Source organism: Gorilla gorilla, chromosome 4 (genome assembly GCF_029281585.2).
Source record: "Gorilla gorilla gorilla isolate KB3781 chromosome 4, NHGRI_mGorGor1-v2.1_pri, whole genome shotgun sequence".
In the NCBI taxonomy this organism is placed as follows: Eukaryota; Metazoa; Chordata; class Mammalia; order Primates; family Hominidae; genus Gorilla; species Gorilla gorilla.
In genome coordinates this window covers 106,560,510-106,574,073 of record NC_073228.2, presented here as the reverse complement: position 1 = coordinate 106,574,073, position 13,564 = coordinate 106,560,510, and the positions used below count along the sequence as shown (strand labels likewise).

At 44.7% G+C, this 13,564-nt stretch overlaps 1 protein-coding gene across 7 annotated transcripts in view; it reads right to left on the bottom strand.

Annotated features, from left to right (window-relative positions):
* Positions 1–7,140, bottom strand: part of PAM (peptidylglycine alpha-amidating monooxygenase) — a 277,732-nt gene extending 270,592 nt beyond the window's left edge. For 2 of the 7 annotated variants that reach the window (XM_055387319.2, XM_019027799.4), the window contains exon 1: positions 6,918–7,129. The gene's annotated coding sequence lies outside the window, so the exon portion shown is untranslated. Of the gene's footprint in view, positions 1–6,917 lie in introns of all 7 variants that reach the window. The other 5 variants (XM_004042318.5, XM_055387323.2, XM_019027797.4 and 2 more) reach the window with 5 other exon arrangements.
* Between the last annotated feature and the right edge of the window lie 6,424 nt (positions 7,141–13,564).

Sequence of the window (13,564 nt, the reverse complement as noted above, 5' to 3'; positions counted from 1 at the left end):
ATGAAGAGAACAGAGGCACAAGGCAAGACAAGCCTGAAGCACAGGTAAGAACTGTGGCAAATAAAAGAGAAAGGAAAAATGAAAGCACACTGAACAAGTGACTTTACCAGATTCAGCAGGGCTGAGGAAGGGGAATTTGGGGGAGATAACCAGAGTTTTCTACCCTACAAAAATAAGATTTCAAAACTCACAATTAAAAGAAAAAGACATTTAACAAGTAACGTTTTTAAACTAAATGGGAAAAAATCTCACTAGTTAACAAATGCCTGCTTTATGCAAGAGACTCTACCTTTATACAAACCCTAATAGCATATGACCTCGGCTCTCCCAGAATTTACTGAATTTGAAAGGAATGTCTATGAAAATAAGGATTTGTTGATGTAATTAGTAATGTAAATAACAAGTATACATATAACCTACAAAAAGTTTTCTTTAAACACTATAGAAGCCTCTAGTTACATGCAACAATTATCATGCTATTCAAAATTAACTAATATCTTCATAAAAGTTCCCTTCAAAAGAGTTCTAAAAGATAACATAAGTGCTTAAAAATAATAAATTCTATCTTTAAAATATTCTGAACTTCAGACTTTTAAAAGCTTGAATTAATCTTTATATAAGTAAAATGTTTCTGCACTACAAATGAGTACTATTTTAAAACAAACTTACTTTGGCATAAATAAGTGAAATTCTCAAGATATGAAATTTATAAGGCATTTTTAGCCACGGAAAAAGCAGGTAGTAGTATGATTCTTCCATAAGGGCCTCAGACTTTACTTTTATTTATTTCTACCACTGTTTTTGTTTTGCTTATGTTGTACATGCAGCAGTGAACTGTACACTCAATGCAGGTAAAAACCGTCCTTTGTTACTGCAACTGTTGACTGGACCTATTATTCTTTGTGCATTTGCTTCCCAGTACTTGTGGCCCACACTCTCTACAAAATGAGCTTCTCCTATCTGATAGGGAAGCAGATCTGCTGCTTTGATTGTTTCCTTAATTCTGCGGTGTCATTTAAAGTTGTACTTTAAAGTATTATGTTTTCTATTTTTTGAGTCCAGTTCCCTCCTTTCTTGAAGCTACCCTCTTAAACTCCCTGAACAAGAGCCATCTGGAAATCTTGTTCCTGTCCTCCATCCTTTCTGTGAGACCACACCAGCACAGCTGGGTTGCAGCAGGCACTGCCGAGGTGCTGCTGGACTGGCTATGCTCCAGACCCTCACTGTTAACATGCAACTCTTGTCCTTTTGTGTTAAGCATGGTTAGTAGACAAAGCTCAAGACAGTGTTCAGCAGTTCAAGCTCCTTTGGGCACAGATCCGAATCTCACAATCACACATGATTTGAGTAAAGCCGTTTATATGTAGAACTTCTGTTGCTACATGGTCCCAGTCTGCCCAGTCTCCAAATTGACAGTGTAGATACTTTTCCACTTTTCTTTTCCCCAAGAGGCCTGAACTAAGTACTGTATAGGTTATCCAAACAGAAATATTTTCTTTGTATTAAAGGGACTCCTATGAATCTAACATGAAGTCAAACATCATTTTTATGCTGTCAAAATCAACAACTTCAACTGTCTCTACTCACTCACCAACACAAACAAAATTTGAAGCTTTAAACCAGCAATGTCCAATAAAACTATCTGCAATGATGGAAATTTTCTATATCTTCTCTGCCCAGTACAGTATCCACTAGCCTTATATGGCTATTAAGCATTTGAAATGTGGTTACTGCAACTGAGGAATGGATTTTTAAAATCTTATTCCATTTTTAATTAATTTATACTTAAATTTAAACAGACAATGTGGCTAGTGGCTATCAATAATTAAGGGTCTGAGATTTTTATCCTACTTGCAGGCTAATGAAATCAGTGTGCCACAGTTTCATGGGGATGCTGGAAGAAGACAGAAAATTCTAGGGTAAGAAACAAAGGACTATACTACTCACAAAAATATCAGTAGCAGTAGTATCAGCATAATTGTGCCAATCTCCTGAAACTCAGTTCCCCCCATGTGATGTGAAGCGGATGCTCGATGATCTGCATTGTCAGAGGGGAACCCTGAGCTTAGGGTACTTGAATCTTTTAAACTGGACAGTAAAACCTACCTGCCCTTTGCTTCAGAGGGAAAGAATACCTCTATCTTCCAAAACTATCTACCATACAAATGTCTTTAAGAGAGTCTGGGATGAAAGCAGTAAATGCCTTTGCTCACAAGACATGCAAAAGTCTGAGTGACTAATGGAGAATTGAATCCCAACATAGGGGTATCATACATATCTCTGAAATCCACTCATCTCCCACCTGCTTGAATACCTTGCTTTTAGCCACACTTAATTTCTTCCTATGACCACGGTAAGCTTCCAAATGGTTATCTTTCTTCCACCACTGCCTCCTCCCACTCATTCTCTATACAGTAGCTAGACTGCATCTTGTAACACAAATCTCATCTTGTTTCAGTCTTCAATGTCACCCACTGTCCTTAGAATTAGGCCACCCCTCCTTAGCAAGTTCCACAAAGCCAGTACTTCCCTTGCCTGTCCGTTTAAGGTTTATGCCTTTAGCCACATTAAACTCCTCTCAGTTTCTTACATGTAGAGGTCATAAAGTGGTGGCCCTAGGTTGAATCCCAACTACAGATTTGTCTGGTTTGGCCCACAGAATAGTTTTTAAAACATTTGGGCTAGTTCATATTTGGGAGATTTCATATTTATAAAATATGAATTTTAAGCTCCTCTTTAGAAATCAAGGCATCTGGCAACACTTGGCCTGCATCCCAACCTGACAATACTTGGCTGAAATGAGTATCTACTTTTCCCTTTAGACAGCTTGGATTCTCCAGATTGCCACGCCTCTCCCTCCTGCTCTTACCTATGTATTGTTTAACATTTTCTGCCTGACTTCCATTCTAAGGCATCATGCTCCCTTTGGTCTCTTTCAATCTTCCCACCTCTTCAGCTGCTAACTACCACTCATGCTTCAGGTCTTCATGTATTCATGCTGCTAGGAAGTTTTCCTTCACCACCACCAACCCAATTAGGATGAGATGATGCACTGTGTGACATTCACCTACCCAGGACCCTGCTATACTATCATATCTTCTGAGGTTCTCTTCACTACCCTTATCATGGCATGAATCATATGGCATTATAATTTTTTAAAAAATTTCTTTATAAATTTATAATTCTCTGTTTACAGATCTGCATCCCTCTCTAGACCTTTCAGTCATAAGAAAGTGACCATAACTGTCTTGTATACCATTGTATGTCAGTGCCTAGGAAAAAGCCAAACGTTTAGTGTGGGCTCAATAAACACTTGTTGCATAAATGAATGAAACAAGTTAGCTGAGGAATGGCTACTTCAAAATATTGGGGAAGAGTGTATTTATATTTTTATATATGTATTCATTTTAAAAATGTGGACCACTGAAATTCCATTCCTTCCCCCCTCCCCCTACCCTGGAGAAACTAAAATAACTACTTGAGTCATAGAGCAATAGCTGTATACTGGCAATGTGCTAAGAACCACACATGGATTAGCTCATTTAATGCTGACAACAGTCCTTTCAGGTTAGTATTTCATTATTCCCATTTTGGAGAGGTAAACATTCAACCCCAGATAAAATGAAGGCCTTATTCTCCACAACACAGTAAATTGTAGGGATACATGATGACTGAAATTTCTGCCAGGATACCTGAGAGCACATGACACCAACAGCAGCTTTATTCACAGCCCATCTTTTGAGCTATTTGTATGTGGTTTTAATAATTAGCTTTCACATTCAAATGGTAAAGAAAGTTCTTATACACACAAGAAGCATTTATGGCTATTATACCAGATGACACGGCTTCCAGGGCAGTAAGAAGGATCTTTCATCTCATTTCACAAATAGAAAAACAAAGGTATGGAACAATAAAGCCAAGTGTAAAGTTAACATTATGTCCCTCAGGCTGCCCCTCAGCCTGCCACGCCTTAATGTGAGAGTCCAATCAAAGCCTCAAAGCCCAGTATGTAAAGCCTAATAAATTCTGCACATAGCAGATAGATAAATTCTTCCTAGGAGGAGGAAAAGAATCAGAGATGTCACTGAGTCACATAAAATACAACCTAGACAGAAAGTCAAGATCCCTGGTCAATCTTTTCCAGGTGGAATTCTTGCTCATTCTTTGCCCCAAGCAAAAAAAAAAAAAAAAAGCAAAATTCTAAGTCTTTTTTTTTTTTTTTGAGACAGGGTCTCTCTCTGTGGCCCAAGTTGGAGTGTGGTGGCATGATCACAGCTCACTGTAGCCTCAACCTCCCAGTTTCAAGAGATCCTCCCTCCTCAGCCTCTTGAGTAGCTGGGACTACCGGCGTGCACCACCACACCTGGCTTTTTTTTTTCTTTTAATATTTTTTGTAGAGAGAAGGTCTCACTATGTTGCTGGTTTCAAACTCCTGAACTCAAGCAATACTCCCGCCTCAGCCTCTCAAAGTGTTGGGATTACAGGCATGAGCCACCACACTCAGTCTCACCAAGTCTTGTAACTTTTAAAGTCAAATTTCCAGAGTCACTTCAGGACCCACCAGGCCTTAAGGTCCAGCTTATTAAAAATCTTACATTAAATCTCTGTATACTTTTTCTAGGCATTATAATTTCCTTCCTCAAGGAGTTGAGAAAAAAACTGTATGTGGGAACCACAACATACAGTTGAATGAAGTTAGAATTAAAATTTCTATAGCTTTTAACATTTGATTAGCACATCATACATGTGTAGAATGTTTTCCTAAGCTTTCATTCTAAAAACACAGAATTCATTTTATTTCCAAGTGCACCTTGATGAAGTAGAAGCACATGGCATTTTATTTTAGAAAGCAATGTCTTAACAAACTTGTTATTTCTTCCAATTATGCAAACTCACCAAATGATTTCTTATCTATTTATTTATTTAGTTTTATCGTTTTTTTGAGAGAGTCTCACTCTGTCACCAGGGCTGGAGTGTGTGGAGTGACCTCAGCTCACTGAAACCTCCACCTCCCAGGTTCAAGCGATTCTCCTGCCTCAGTCTCCCAAGTAGCTGGGATTACAGGTGCCTGCCACTATGCCCAGGTAATTTTTTGTATTTTTAGTAGAGATGGGATTTCACCATGTAGGCCAGGCTGGTACGGAACTTCTGACGTTGTGATTTGCCCGCCTCGGCCTCCCAAAGTGCTGGGATTACAGGCGTGAGCCACCGCAGCCAGCCAAATGATGATCTTAAAGGGCCTTTGATAATGCATTCTTGACCTCATTCTACTTGCCATGTATAGTCATTAGAAGACTGTTCATATAAAAATATGAAATAAAACTACATAGTCTTTAAGTTACCTTGGAAGGCCCTTCAGGACAAGGAACATACTCTATATCTTTATATCTTTAAAGCATATAGCAGAGTGCATCACGGAATGAAAATGCCTATTAAGTCAGGAATGCAGGAACGACAGGGCTTACCATTTAATATCAATTCTAAAGCTGATTATTTATTTTTGAGACAGGGTCTTGCTCTGTCACCCAGGCTGGAGTGCAGTGGTATAAACACAGTTCACTGCAGCCCTGACTTCCTGTAAAGCTGATTTTTTAGGCCATTTACTTGCTTCATAAAGTAACTAGAATGGCATGAACTATGCTTTTTTGTGCCTGTGATTATAAACTGAAAATTTACAAACAATATGTCACATGTTATTTGAGCTAAATGTCTGATTTTACTAAAATGAAAGTATCCTTCCTGGATTATTAGAATTAGCAGTAAATTTAAGTTTGCACCTAGAAGAGAAAAGCGATTGTAAAGAATGTAAAACATCTGAAGCAAACAAAGTCCAATAAGATCTTCCTTCTACTTGAATTTCTATGACCACAAAGGCACAGGATGTAAGGTCCATAGCTTTGTACACAGGGATTGGTGGGGACGAGACGATTTCAACTCTGAACCCCAATGACCAGCTCCAGGAACACACGCCTTTTAGCCCCGCAAAGCTACTGACCAAATCACCCAGAGAGATAATCACATCTCAGCCAAAGGACCCGAATTCAGACGATCAGAACACAGGACCTGCCATCAGGCAGCTGCACGAGACAAGAGACCGTGCTCAAAATCACGTAATACCCTAAGTCATCCCAAGGGAGCCCCACAACTACCCTCAGCGGCAGGCAGAGCTGACGCATATTTTGCAGATGACAACACACAGGTTCCGATGGGGCGGGTCCCAAGGCCACAGAGCTGGGAAGGTGACTGAACCTAGACTTAACTAGTATCCCAAGTGGTGGATACTTCCCATTCTGCCTTGGAGATCGCCCTTCGCCCGCGTATTACACTCGGAGGCTGGCAAAACGGCAGGAAGAGAGCAAAGCTGGGCAAGGACGGGAAAGAAAGAGGGGAAGGAATTTCCACTGTTTCCCGGCACTCGCCCCCACTCCACACCCCAGGTTGCTACTCCGCGGCGGCCTCTACTTCCCCAAACTAGACTGAAGGGCGGGGGGAGAACCGAGGAGGCTTTCTAGGCGTCACGGAGAGTTCTCCAAGTTGGGGGCAGAAAAGGCGAATGAACAAATTGTACCCCCTAGGGAGAGGGCACCAGGAGAAGTGCGGAGGTGAGAAGGACCGGAGGGGAGGACAACCCCTCACAAACTGGCCAGGGACTTAATAATGGTGATGAAGGGTCGTGAGAGAGGTTTGGGAAATGCGAGAATAGCTCAGTCCCCAAAATCCTCCCTGGCCGCAGCGCTGGATCCCCGCCCCATCCCCCCACCTCCGACCCGGGCAGCCCAGGAGAAAAAGCAACAACCTCCTGGGGCACCAGGAATTGGTGGCAGCAGGATCCCGAGCCCAGGCCCCCTTCCGCGCCCCCACCCTCACCCTTGCCCTGACCGCCTCGCAGTGGCGGCGGCGGCGGCAGCAACACCAACCTGCGCGGCCACGGGCTCTGTCCGGGACGGAAGCCGGAGCCTGCGGGCGGCGGAGCGGCGGGCGGAGTTAGTTGGAGGCTCCGGCTCCCTGGGCGGGGACAGGCTGAGCACGCGGAGGCAGCGGCGGTGGCGGGGGCTCCCTCCCCTCGGCGTGCGCCGGGCCCAGCCGGGTCCGCCGCTCGCCCTCGACTCCTGAGGCAGGTCTCAGTCCCTCCCCGGGGGCGGCTCCCGGGCCAGCCCCGCGCTCGCCTCCTCCACGCCGGCGGCCTCTGCGCCGCCCTGCCTCTTTGGGCGCAGGGGGCGCGGAGCTTGGGAAGTGGAGCCCTGGCGAGTCCCCAGCGATTGCGTGCAGCTTCCCGGGGTTTCCCTGCGGGAGTCGCGTGTGCTGGGTGTCTGAACTCACGTGCGGGCCAGAGGTAGCCAAGAGCTGGAACTCTTGCCCAAGTGCCCCGGGGAAGGGAGTGAAGGCCCGGCCTGAAAGTCTCTGACCCTCCCGAGTCTCGCGTCCCTAGAAGCAGCCTTGCGAGGTGGCCACGCCAGCTGCCCTGAGAGAAGCAGAGGAAAATGTCCGACTCTCCCTCCGCCCAGCTTCGCGCCAGAAGAACGTTTCCCGAGAGAAGGAAGGACCCGTTGACCCCCAGCCCTTGCTCCAGCCTGGAGACCTGGCTGAGTGCATGGAACTGGAGGGATGGCAGAGTACCGGGGCTGAAAGCCTGGGAAATGTGCTATTTCTATTCACACCACCCCCTTGCCCGGCCCCTGCATTCAGGCCACCTCGCTCAGGTCTGCGCAGTGCTTCCCAGTTCACACCTCCGACCCGAGGAGGGAGGTCGGTATCCCTTTCTTAGCCTGGCTTCCCGCCTCCATCTGCATCCCTTTCTGCTAAACCTTTTTAACCCGCAGAGTGCCCAGCGCGCACACACCGATCACTTCGCCCCTAAACTGCGGGCAGGGAACTCTGGAGCCACGCACATCCCCAGCCTCACCCCAAAGCCAGAGAAAGCAGGGAGCCGCGCGTGGGGTGGTGGGGGCGGGGCTGGAGAGTTCCAGTAGGAAGGTTTTATACCCAAGAGGCTTGATGATGTGCAATACTGACCCCACACACAAATTGATACGCGTTTAACTGAAGGCAGGTATTTGCCACTGTCTCTCCCTGTCTGCAGGTAACCGCTTGAGTGCGTTCACCTCGCCTCTTCCATCCCCAGCGCCAGCCCAGCCCCCTCTCTTTCTCCCAGAGTCCCAACCTCCTCTCCCTCACGCTCTCCCATCCCAGCTCCCTGCAGCGCGGGTCCCGAGCTGCTCCAGATCCCCAGCACCCAGCTCTGGTCTTTCCAGACAACTCCTCCCCTTCAGAATCTGGTGTGGTAGCAGGGAGCTTGTGAGAAGGGACACTGCGGAAGATAAAGAAGGAGAAGCCAGTGGACTGGGAAGAAGGTAGGAAAGTGCGAACCGAAGGGGTACACCGGAGAGGAGCTGTGGGAAATGAGGCAAAGCCTTCAGGCTATAGGGGGATTCCCAGAAAGAAAATCAGTTTCTCCACAGGGAAACTACCGATGCTCGCTGTAGACCAGTTGGAAAATCTGTTGTACACCCTCCCAATAGAATTCCTAGCGAGCAGTGGCCAGACTGGTCAGGGCCTGGAGCATGTGTCCAGGAACTTCATCCACTTCCCAACCCAAATTCCAAGGCAGGCGGATGACCCTCATTCTGGAAACTTGATTCTGAGAAGGTGCGAGAAGACAGGGAGCTGAGTCTGTTTACGGATCCCCGGCTGTTCTTCATCTTTAGGCATCTCCTAAGTCACTTTATCTCTTCCTCCCGATCTGGGTTGTTAAGGAAAGCAAGCACTTGAGACCCTCCCTCAAATACGTCTCTCCTCTGTGTGTGTGTGTGTGTCACAGAGAGAGAAAGTTTGTGGTGTGAGAGAGAGAAGAAAATGTGGAGGGGCAGGAGTTCTAGGCTATGGTGTTTTGTTTCTCTGTTTTCTTTCTTTCTTCAATTCAGTGCATTTTTGTGCCAAGATGATTTTCTTGTTCAGTGGTGACTATATTTTTGCCTTAAATGTGGGAGAGTAGTTGGGACAACACTTCTAAATGTAACCTGACGGTAACCTCTCACACCCTCAAGGTCCTGGTGTGTCTGGAATTGGTGAGTTCTTGGTCTCACTGACTTCAAGAATGAAGGCGCGGACCCACGCTGTGACTGTTACAGTTCTTAAAGGTAGCATGTCTGGAGTTTGTTCCTTCTGATGTTTGGATGTGTTTGGAGTTTCTTCCTTCTGGTGGGTTCGTGGTCTCACTGGCTCAGGAGTGAAGCTGCAGACCTTCGTGGTGAGTGTTACAGCTCATAAAGGCAGTGTGGACCCAAAAAGTGAGCAGCAGCAAGATTTATTGTAAAGAGCAAAAGAGCAAAGCTTCTCCAGTGTAGAAAGGGACCCCGGCGAGTTGCCACTGGGGCAGCCTGCTTTTATTCCCTTCTCTGGCCCCACGCACATCCTGCTGATTGGTCCATTTTACAGAGAGGCGATTGGTCTGTTTTACAGAGAGCTCATTGGTCCGTTTTGACAGGGTGCTGATTGGTGCGTTTACAATCCCTGAGTTAGACACAAAAGTTCTCCAAGTCCCCACTAGATTAGCTAGATACAGAGTGCTGATTAGTGTATTCACAATCTCTTAGCTAGACATAAAGGTTCTCCAAGTCCCCACCAGATCAGCTAGATACAGAGTACTGATTGGTGGATTTACAAACCTTGAGCTAGACACAGGGTGCTGATTGATGCATTTACAAACCTTGAGCTAGACACAGAGTGCTGATTGGTGTATTCACAATCCCTTAGCTAGACATAAAGATTCTCCAGGTCCCCACCAGATTAGCTAGATACGGAGTGCTGATTGGTGCATCCACAAACCCTGAGCTAGACACACAGTGCTGATGGAGCAGGGGGCAGCGCTAGTCTAGGAGGCTTGGGGAGGTTCGGTAGCGCAGGAGCCCACAGCCTTGGGGGAGGGTCAGGCATGGCGGGCTGCAGGTCCCGAGCCCTGCCCCGCAGGGAGGTAGCTAAGGCCCCAGCGAGAAATCGAGCGCAGTGCCAGTGGGCCAGCACTGCTGGGGGACCAGGCGCACCCTCCGCAGCTGCTGGCCCGGGTGCTAAGCCCCTCACTGCCCCGGCGGGCGAGGCCGGCCGGCCACTCCGAGTGTGGGCCCGCCAAGCCCACGCCCACCCGGAACTCTAGCTGGCCTGCAAGCGCCCTGCTCAGCCCTGGTTCCCGCTCGCGCCTCTCTCTCCACACCTCCCTGCAAGCTGAGGGAGCCGGCTCCGACCTCCGCCATTGCAGGAAGGGGCTCCCACAGTGCAGCGGCGGGCTGAAGGGCTCCTCAAGCGCGGCCAGAGTGAGCGCCAAGGCCACGGAGGTGCCCAGAGCAAGCGAGGGCTGCGGGGGCTGCCGGCATGCTGTCACCTCTCACTGGTTGGCACAGCCAATTTTAGCTGTGCTGTCAGACGCCCAGTAGTGCACCTCACCTCAGAGCCTCAGACTTACAGCCTCAAGGCATTCCATTCTGTGTGCAGGCCAGCTTGGGCAGTGGAGCCAACCACCTCCACTTAGGTGAGGAGAAGCCTCCCTTTTCACTCTCCTCAGGGCTCCACCCCACCTGAGGTTGTCTCTGCACTCTGTGTCATTACAAAACTAGTCCTTAGTGTCCCAGTTTTACTTTCAAAAATACTATATCCAATTTAATTTAAAAAATCTCTTTCTCCGCCCCCCGCTTGTTTCCTCTAATGCTCAAAAGGCTAGGCCATTGAAAGTTCAAGAGGGTAGAAATTTCTCCTTTTCTTCTCATCAAAAGAGATAGTCCTTGAAAGAACCTTATTAAACTTATATCCTTTCTGAATATGGTAATCCCTTGGTATTGATTATTTTAATTTTATGTTAATGGTATGATCTTATTGCAAAAGGTGACCAGTCAGCTGATGAGGGTAAAGGGTCTAGTTTCTTCCTGGAGAAACTCTGACAGCTAAAAGAATGGGAGGGTTTATTTACAGACAGGAGAATTGGTCTCCGGCAGTGTTGCAAAGTAGATGGAGATGGACATTCCTTTGTAAACGTCTCTCTTTTTTCAGTTTTATTTCATAGCAGCCTTGTCCAACTAATACTGCCAGTTCTCCAAGCCAGTTTGCCTCACACAAAAGTGTTAGGAACTTCAGATGCTACTTCCTACTAGTGTTTGCCTTGAAAAAGAGTGACATTTCAAGCAGAAGTGAGAGAGTAAAGGAGGATTCATGGAACATATTTCCTGCACCCTTTAAGACTTTTCTCATAGTCATTTTATGTAAAGATGGGTCTGATGGACAGAACTTACTCTGAACAACTTGACAACTGTTCAGGCCTACAGGCTTCTTTGAAAATTAAAAAAAAAACAAATGCACACTTTCTCATTTCCCAGCACTTCAAACATGATATAAGAGTACAGAAGGTTACATTCAAGTAGCAGAATAAGCTTCAAAATGGTTATATCAAACAGTCAAATTTGCTTATGCATATTCAGAACGACAAGAGAAAATATTAATTTCAATTTAGAAGTCATCAAAAAGCACCTTGTGGGCAATATAATGAATAGCCCCATGTTAAAGTAATACATGTTTGTTCTTTAACAAATAAATTTTCCTCTGAAATATAGACATCTGTCATGGAGTCAATTATCTTGCACAGCATGTGCTATAAAAGCACATAAAAGCAATAATATACTACATTGCTTATTTGAAATCGATCAGGAATAGGCAGCTCCATGCTGGCATGTCTTTAATTTCATGGTGTTAAGAAAAGACTATAGAAGTATGAAATAGCAAACCCTTTCCTACTGGAGTACTAATTCAATTACCTATCATGATATATATAGGAGGAAAAATTTTCCTCATTTGCTGGCAGAAACACTATGGGACTATTTTCTCGTCTTACTCTGCTAACCCCTGTAGCGAGAGTGTGAACATAAAGTTTCCTTTGAAAACAAAGGGATCAACACACTCTGATCAGCTCCAGGGGTGTGCAGAAGAACAAAGCTAGAAATGATATTCTAAGGACATAAATTATCATTTAAATGAGGTGAACATTTATGAAATTTATGCATCAAACAGATCTCAAGATTTGAAAAGTGGAATAAGAGGTAGTTAGACCAAGTTGAACCTCCTTGATGTAATGCAAATGTGAAATCTCTTTCTCTCTTTTCTCGGGCCAACTCACATTCTCCCCTCTATCACTGCATGATGAACACGTAAATAAAACAACAAAATATTTTCCAGAAAGCTCTGCCAGGTTAAGTATACAGAGCCTTCTTGAATATCCCATATTACTTTCTCTTGTGACACTTTAAAATGGATTTGAAAAAAAAATCTTAAGGGGAATATTTTAATAGCTTCCCGGAGAGTAGAATGTATTATCGTTACAATACAAAGGGTATCATTCATTTTTAATTCCTTGCTCCACAGGTGTTCCCTGCCAAGACTGTGGTTGACACTTAGAGGGCCTAATTATGATTCATATATCCCACACTCCCCAGAAATTGGTCCCTCTAACTTCACACAATGCTGTTATTCAGAGGAGAAAAATACGTTTCAGTACTACTGGCTAGACATAATGATTCTCAATCTTGTCTACATATTAGAATCACCTGGGAAGCTTTAACAATCCTGCCACCTCAGCCCTGCCTCGGACTGGCTTCAGACCCAATAAACAAAACTCTCTGGGAGTGGGGCCCGAGGATGGGTGTTTATTTAATTCCCCAGGTGGTTTTTATGTATAGTCAGGGCAACCATCTGTAGGGTATAAACACTTAGCAAGTAAAACTATTCTTTGTTAATATACTATTAAATATGAACTACCTACCTATTAGATGCAGTTAAACTTTTTTTTTTAATTAAAAAAGTTAATTTGGTTTCACAAGGTAAGTTCTCCATGCCAAGTTATGTTGTCTCTACCTACCTTAGGTTTCTGGCTGTGCTAGCAAGGCTGATTCACAAGGAAAATCCATGACTTCTCAAAAAAAGACACAGCAACATATCCATGACCTACCCTCATTTTGGTGGATCTGTGACTGGAATCAAAGCCATAGATCACTGCAGGAAAAGAGACATGGGGGAAATTGAATCTTACAGGTCTTAAATTCCCACAAGTAATCCCCTTGAGCTATTAAGCCATTATCCAATTTCGCAGTTAAAAAACAGATACATGCTATAATTAATTCTTTCTATAAAGTCCAGGGTTTAGAAATAAAATAATTACAAGGACAACCAGGGTCATCAATTTTATGTAGATTCAGCACTAATGAAGAACCAAATATTTGATTCTGAAAAAGGAGTGTTAAAATGCTGCTGGCAGTTTCACACAAGTAGTTAATACACTCAGTATGCTTGTGGAATGAAAATAGCCTAACACAAAGAGAATACATGATAGTTTATATAAATAAGATAATATAAACCATAAAAACTTTGTCCATACATAGTTTAGTATGACGAGATAAGGTGGATTGAGGTGAAGTAGGAAGATACAAGAGGAAAATCTGTTGATAGAAAGTGGATATACTGGAGAAATTGAATAGGCTAATGTTATTTGACTGGACAGTTGAGATTACAACAAGGTCAAGTGAAGTCTAAG